Raw genomic sequence first — 7,212 nt, 5'->3', positions numbered from 1 at the left:
TCGGGAATCCCGTCTTCGGACCTGGTGATGGGCTCCGGATCTAAGGCCAGAGCGGGGGTTGGGTCCGCGAACCCTTGGAAGATCAAGTCTCCTCGGATATCAGCGACATAATCCAAATTTCCAAAACTAATCTGGTGACCTGGGGCGTAGCTGTCCATCTACTCTAGATGGCCAAGCGAGTTGGCCCGCAGTGCGAAGCCGCCGAACACAAAGATCTGGCCGGGGAGAAAGACCTCACGCAGGGCAGCATTGTTGTAGATGACTGATGGAGCCATCGAACCTTCTGGCGACAACACAACGGAACTCTCAATGAAAGCACCAATGTCGGTGTCAAAACCGGCGGATCTCAGGTAGGGGGTCCCGAACTGTCCGTCTGAGGATCGAAGGTAATAGGAGACAGGGACACGATGTTTACCCAGGTTCGGGCCCTCTTAATGGAGGTAATACCCTACTTCCTGCTTGATTATCTTGGATGAATATGGGGTTACAAGAGTTCATCTACCTCGAGATCATCATGGCTAAACCCTAGATGTCTAGCATGTATGATTATGATTGTCCCTCTACGGACTAAACCCTCCGGTTTATATAGACACCGGAGGGGGCTAGGGTTGTACAGAGTCGGTATAGAGAGAGAGGAATATTCATATCCAAACACCAAGCTTGCCTTCCACGCAAAGGAGAGTCCTATCCGACACGGGAGGAAGTCTTGTGTCTTGTATCTTCATGGCCCATTAGTCCGGCCCACGTCACACAGCCCGGAGGCCTGAGGACCCCATTAATCCAGGACTCCCTCACCCACTATTTCAAAAGACACCCTCCTCGCCCGAAATCGCTCGCGCCCACTATTTGGGAGAAGCAAAGTTACTCTACTATCCTCGACCCTTAGGACACAGACCCAAGCCGAGAAGCCTAAAGGCAGGGGTAGAACTATAACCCCCCCCACATTTTAGACAAATGCATCCATCAGACTTGGTTCCCCCTTCCAATTCCCCATTCATACCTCGTGGGCGCCAAATCACCTTCTCCTCGGAAGCTCCCTTCTCCCCAGCCATGAAACATCAGCCCCTCCTCCATGGCGGCCCCACCGCACCAAATACACCGCGCCCTCCTACCCAATGCTGGAGACACTGTCCGTTTGCCATCGTGCATTGGGCTGTGTGCCTCTTACTCCGTGCTGCCGGAGTTGCCTCGACGACGGCCACGTGAACCATACCGGAGCTGATTCACCCCCGCCATTGTGCATGGCGTCGGAGCGGCTCCAACTTCGGATCCGTCCAGGGCCCCAGCGCTGCTTCCCCGTAGCCATCGACCGTTGCGACATCTCTGCTTCCCTGCCGCCGGTAGCCAACGCAACCGCGCCGGCCTCGCCGACTTGGTAGCTGGAGCTGCCTACTTCATCGGGCCGCAAGATAGGTCGTACCCTCATCTCAAATCACTTTATTTAGGCGTCAGTTGTCTGAATTTTTATTCTGGGCCAATCGATTCCCAATGGGAAGCAACACCTGTCGGCGTTCTGGGAACGGGGGTCCCCAGACTTGCCTGCCTGCGGCCCACAGCGTGGCTAAGCCGGCAGGCCGTACAACCCATCTTCATCAACATGGCATCCAAGACCCTCGCGAGGGTCCAAGCCTCGCAAGGCGGACGACACAAGACCTCCTCTGGAGTAGCCTAGCCGGGCAGGCTCACGAGGAGCGGAGATATCAAGGCGGGGCAAACCTCACGAGGCCCTCGTGACATGAGCCATGACGAACAACACCAGGCGGGCGCCAGCGCGCACAGCGTCCTTCTTTCCTTTTTTGGTGCTAAGGACGCCAGCGCAGGCGAACAGTACCGAGGCATCAGGCAAAGGTTGCTATGTTGGTGCAACAAGACCAAGACCAAGAGGACGGCAAGACGGAGGTCATCGTGGAGCCCAATACGGCGTCACCACCAGAGCTTTTCGCAGGCGAAGACAGCTTTTGTCAGGATAGCTTGTACTAGCTGCCCCCTTCAAATTTGCCCGCCGTTGTTGGCTCCCTTCCCGCTCGATATTTGGGAAGAGGACCAAGGCCTCTACAAATAGGTCTAGCCACCACAGTAGGAGGGGGATCGGGATCATCTTAGCTTGGTCCAACCCGATCGAGAGCATAGCCACAAGAACACCTCAACCTCAGGAGGCTGTTCATCAGCCCAAGAGGCAATCTACCACCACCACACTGGAGTAGGGTATTGCACCACAACGGTGGCCCAAACCAGTATAAACCTCGTGTCTTTCTGTGTTGCGAGTTCGTCGAGTTCGTCCGCGAGATCTTAGCGAGCTAGGGCATAGATTGATAGGAGGGAAAGACTTTGCGCGCACCCAAGTGTTCGAACCTTAAGGGTTTGCCGGAACCCCACATCCGACATTTGGCGCGCCAGGTAGGGGTGCGCCGGAGCTTCTTCTCCACCGACCGACTCGCCGACGCTCCGCCGCCGCGATGTCCGGCGACCCAAGGGCCAGCTCCGACCGCTGGGCAGCCTGGCCAGCCCGGGCAGCGTCGCCTGCCCATGAAGCCCACGACCCCACGCTCCAGGCGGCACGAGCACCGCCAAACTCCGCCGGGCGCGGGCAGCGCAGCCAGGCGCTGTCCACCCTCACTCCACGGCAAGTACGAGCCATGGCAAGAGTGGCGAGTCATGCCGCGGCAACGGCACCGCACTCACGGCGGGAGCAAGCAAACATGCGGGCGGCACTCACGGTGGCAAGGGAGCTGCTGCGATGCAGACTGATGGAGAGCGGCCGGGATACGCTGCTGGACGCGGCGGCGTCGGGAGCACCACCCTTCTGCTATCGACTCCCTCCTCAAGTCGCTGCAGGGCCACACGGCGGGCATCACCACAACCGCGCGCCGTCGGCTACGCCCGGGGGCTTCATCAACATCAGCGCGGCTAGCGGCGTAGGGGGCTCCGCCGCCCCCATGCCGCCCGCAACAAGCACGGGCGCAAGCGTCGCCCCCCATGGCCCCAGCTAGATGCCGCGCTACCGTCCTCAGGACGCCACCCTGGGCCGAGTAACATGGAGCATGGGGCACTACGGCGAGGTGTTCGGAGTGACGGCCCCGGAGGCCTACATTCCCCGCACGATGGACCAAGAGTACGCACCGGAGGACGACCCTGGCTCGTTTGTTGGAGAAGATTGCGGAGAGGGGACGCTGGGAGCCGGAGCTTTCCAAGAACCAACGGAGAACCACGATGATCGCGCCTGCAACGGCAACTACGGGGTACCGCTACTTTCTCAGGAACAGGCTTACGCTAACCATGGGCTGTAAATGAATCAGGTTGCAACATCGATCGACGAGCCCTTCATGACAGCACCCCTCCCAACAAGGGAAACACGCTGGGGGGTCGCCAGGAAGGAGCCAGGAGCAAGGCCCCTCCTCGCGCCGCGCGACGCCAGGCGACACCCGGAGTTAGGCCCTCTGCGGGGGAGGCCTCGCCAACCCTTCCCCGGCAGAGGACCTGTGGTCGTCGAGGGAACCGCTGGCATCCTCTTTCCCTCCTTTGTGTCGTCCTGGTGACTGGTTGGCTCAGAGGAGGTCAAGGCTGGCGCAAGGCGGGGCCCTCGTCTGGCAATATGAAGCAAGGCCAGTACCTGTGAAGAAGGCCCAGTGCCTGTGAAGCTCGCCGCCCACGACACTCTCACGTAATAATGAGTTGGGGTTGTACACGCTCCGGAGTCTCAGGGGTGCCGGCCTCAGGCCCTGGGGCTCCCTCCCACGCCTAGTGGCAGCACTTAGCTCCGCGCTGGTGAGAAGACTTGAAGACCAGAAGACTAGACTAGGTGTCGGACGCGGCCTTTTGCTTTGGATCCCTTTCTCTGTAGCTTTGCTTTCTGGCTCTGGATTTGAGTTGAACTTGAGTTTTTATCGATGCGCGCGGGGGAAGCCTTTTCTCGTTCGAGCAATTTCTTGCCTTCTGGATCTCGTTTTTTCCGGGACTCATGTCCGTCGCCTTCCCCTCACGAGCTCCTCGTGAGCGGGACTTCGTGAAATACGCGCACGCCAAGCGCGCGCTAGCACTGCAACTGGTGCTCACCTCTAGTGGGGCCCCTTCTAATGGGGCGACGAGTTCCTCAGGGTTCTCTGAAACTTGACGCGTCGCGACCCAGCTCAAAGCTAGAACTGACTAAGGTAAACCACGATAGAGAACTCGCACCCAGATTCATGAGCTCACGAAGACACAAACTCGCATTGCATAGGAAAGTAAAAACTGCAGTTTGCTTACATGAGGGGCTCCCCCTCTCAAAATGCTCTTACAAGTTTCCCAAGGGCCATGCCCGAGTTTGTGCGCAGGGTGAAATGACAGGAGAACAAGGGATCAGCCAGAAATGTCGCTCGCTGCATCACCCGCGGATTCATCACTCGCGTCGTCGCCGACTTCACCGGCATCGTCGCCGCCATCGGCGACGCCCCCATCGCCGTCGTCAACCACGTCGCCTTCGTCTGCGATGACCACCACCGCGTCATCCTCCGAAGTGAAGGCCCTGACCAACACGTCCACATTGTCCTCAACCCAACGCGCTAGGTCGCCCCGGACAGCCGTGGGTACGGGGGTGATAGAGGCGTCGAAATCAAAGTTGGGGTCGGCATTCAGGAGATGACTGAAGACACGGGAGAAAGCGCGCTCGAGCAGGCCACGACCCCTTTCCTTCACAAGTTGGGGCACGATGAAATCTTCATCGCCGAGGCTTATTTCGTCTTTGGAGGGTGGCATATAGTTGCTGTCCGCCGAGTCCTCGCTTCCGACTGGCTCGTCGGAGTTACCCTGCCCCTCCTTCCTATCATCATGTTCGGATGTTGGTTCGATGGGGGCGTCTGGGTATTCGGCATTCTCCAGAGCGGGGGTTGGGGCCGCGAACCCTTGGAAGATCAAGTCTCCTCGGATATCAGCAACATAATCCAGTTCCAAAACTAATCCGGTGACCTGGGGCGTAGCTGTCGATCTGCTCTAGATGGCTAAGCGAGTTGGCCCGCAGTGCGAAGCCACCAAACACAAAGATCTGGCCAGGGAGAAAGACCTCCCTCAGGGCAGCATTGTTGTAGATGACTGATGGAGCCATCGAACCTTCTGGCGACGACACAACGGAACTCTCAATGAAAGCACCGATGTCGGTGTCAAAACCGGCGGATCTCGGGTAGGGGGTCCCGAACTGTGCGTCTGAGGATCGAAGGTAATAGGAGACAGGGACACGATGTTTACCCAGGTTCGGGCCCTCTTAATGGAGGTAATACCCTACTTCCTGCTTGATTATCTTGGATGAATATGGGGTTACAAGAGTTGATCTACCTCGAGATCATAATGGCTAAACCCTAGATGTCTAGCATGTATGATTATGATTGTCCCTCTACGGACTAAACCCTCCGGTTTATATAGACACCGGAGGGGGCTAGGGTTGTACAGAGTCGGTTTACAGAGAGAGGAATATTCATATCCAAACGCCAAGCTTGCCTTCCACACAAAGGAGAGTCCCATACGGACACGGGAGGAAGTCTTGTGTCTTGTATCTTCATGGCCCATTAGTCCGGCCCACGTCACACAGCCCGGAGGCCTGAGGACCCCATTAATCCAGGACTCCCTCACCCACTATTTCAAAAGACGCCCTCCTCGCCTGAAATCGCTTGCGCCCACTATTTGGGAGAAGCAAAGTTACTCTACTATCCTTGACCCTGAGTACACAGACCCAAGACGAGAAGCCTAAAGGCAGGGGTAGAACTGTAACCCCCCCCCCCACACACACACATTTTAGACAAATGCGTCCATAAGACATGGTTCCCCCTTCCAATTCCCCATTCATACCTCGTGGGCGCCAAATCACCTTCTCCCCGGAAGCTCCCTTCTCCCCAGCCATGAAACCTCAGCCCCTCCTCCATGGCGCCCCCACCGCTCCAAATTCACTGCGCCCTCCTCCCCAATGTTGGAGACACTGTCCGTTTGCCATCATGCATTGGGCTGTGTGCCTCTTACTCCGTGCTGCCGGAGTTGCCTCGACGACGGCCACGTGAACCATACCGGAGCTGATTCACCCCCGCCATTGTGCACGGTGTCGGAGTGGCTCCAACTTCGGATCCGTCCAGGGCCCCAGCGCTGCTTCCCCGTAGCCGTCGACCGTCCCGACATCTCTTCTTCCCTGCCACCGGTAGCCACCGCAATCGCGCCGGCCTCGCCGACTTGGTAGCTGGAGCTGCCTACTTCACCGGGCCGCAAGATAGGTCGTACCCTCATCTCAAATCACTTTATTTAGGCGTCAGTTGTCTGAATTTTTATTCTGGGCCAATCGATTCCCAATGGGAAGCAACACCTGTCGGCGTTCTGGGAACGGGGGTCCCTAGACTTGCCTGCCTGCGGCCCACAGCGTGGCTAAGCCGGCAGGCCGTACGGCCCATCTTCATCAACATGGCATCCAAGACCCTCGCGAGGGTCCAAGCCTCGCGAGGCGGACGACACAAGACCTCCTCTGGAGTAGCCTAGCCGGGCAGGCTCACGAGGAGCGGAGATATCAAGGCGGGGCAAACCTCATGAGGCCCTCGTGATGTGAGCCATGACGAACAACACCAGGCGGGCGCCAGCGCGCACAACGTCCTTCTTTCCTTTTTTGGTGCTAAGGACGCCAGCGCAGGCGAAGAGTACCGAGGCATCAGGCAAAGGTTGCTATGTTGGTGCAACAAGACCAAGACCAAGAGGACGGCAAGACGGAGGTCATCGTGGAGCCCAATACGGCGTCACCACCAGAGCTTTTCGCAGGCGAAGACAGCTTTTGTTAGGATAGCTTGTACTAGCTGCCCCCTTCAAATTTGCCCGCCGTTGTTGGCTCCCTTCCCGCTCGATATTTGGGAAGAGGACCAAGGCCTCTATAAATAGGTCTAGCCACCACAGTAGGAGGGGGATCGGGATCATCTTAGCTTGGTCCAACCCGATCGAGAGCATAGCCACAAGAACACCTCAACCTCAGGAGGCTGTTCTTCCCTTGTACTCTTCATCATCAGCCCAAGAGGCAATCTACCACCACCACACTGGAGTAGGGTATTGCACCACAACGGTGGCCCGAACCAGTATAAACCTCGTGGCTTTCTGTGTTGCAAGTTCGTCAAGTTCGTCCGCGAGATCTTAACGAGCTAGGGCATAGATTGATAGGAGGGAAAGACTTTGCGCGCACCCAAGTGTTCGAACCTTAAGGGTTTGCCGGAACCCCACATC

This window comes from Aegilops tauschii, chromosome 5, assembly GCF_002575655.3.
Source record: "Aegilops tauschii subsp. strangulata cultivar AL8/78 chromosome 5, Aet v6.0, whole genome shotgun sequence".
NCBI lineage: Eukaryota > Viridiplantae > Streptophyta > Magnoliopsida > Poales > Poaceae > Aegilops > Aegilops tauschii.
Note: the sequence above shows the minus strand (reverse complement) of the source record.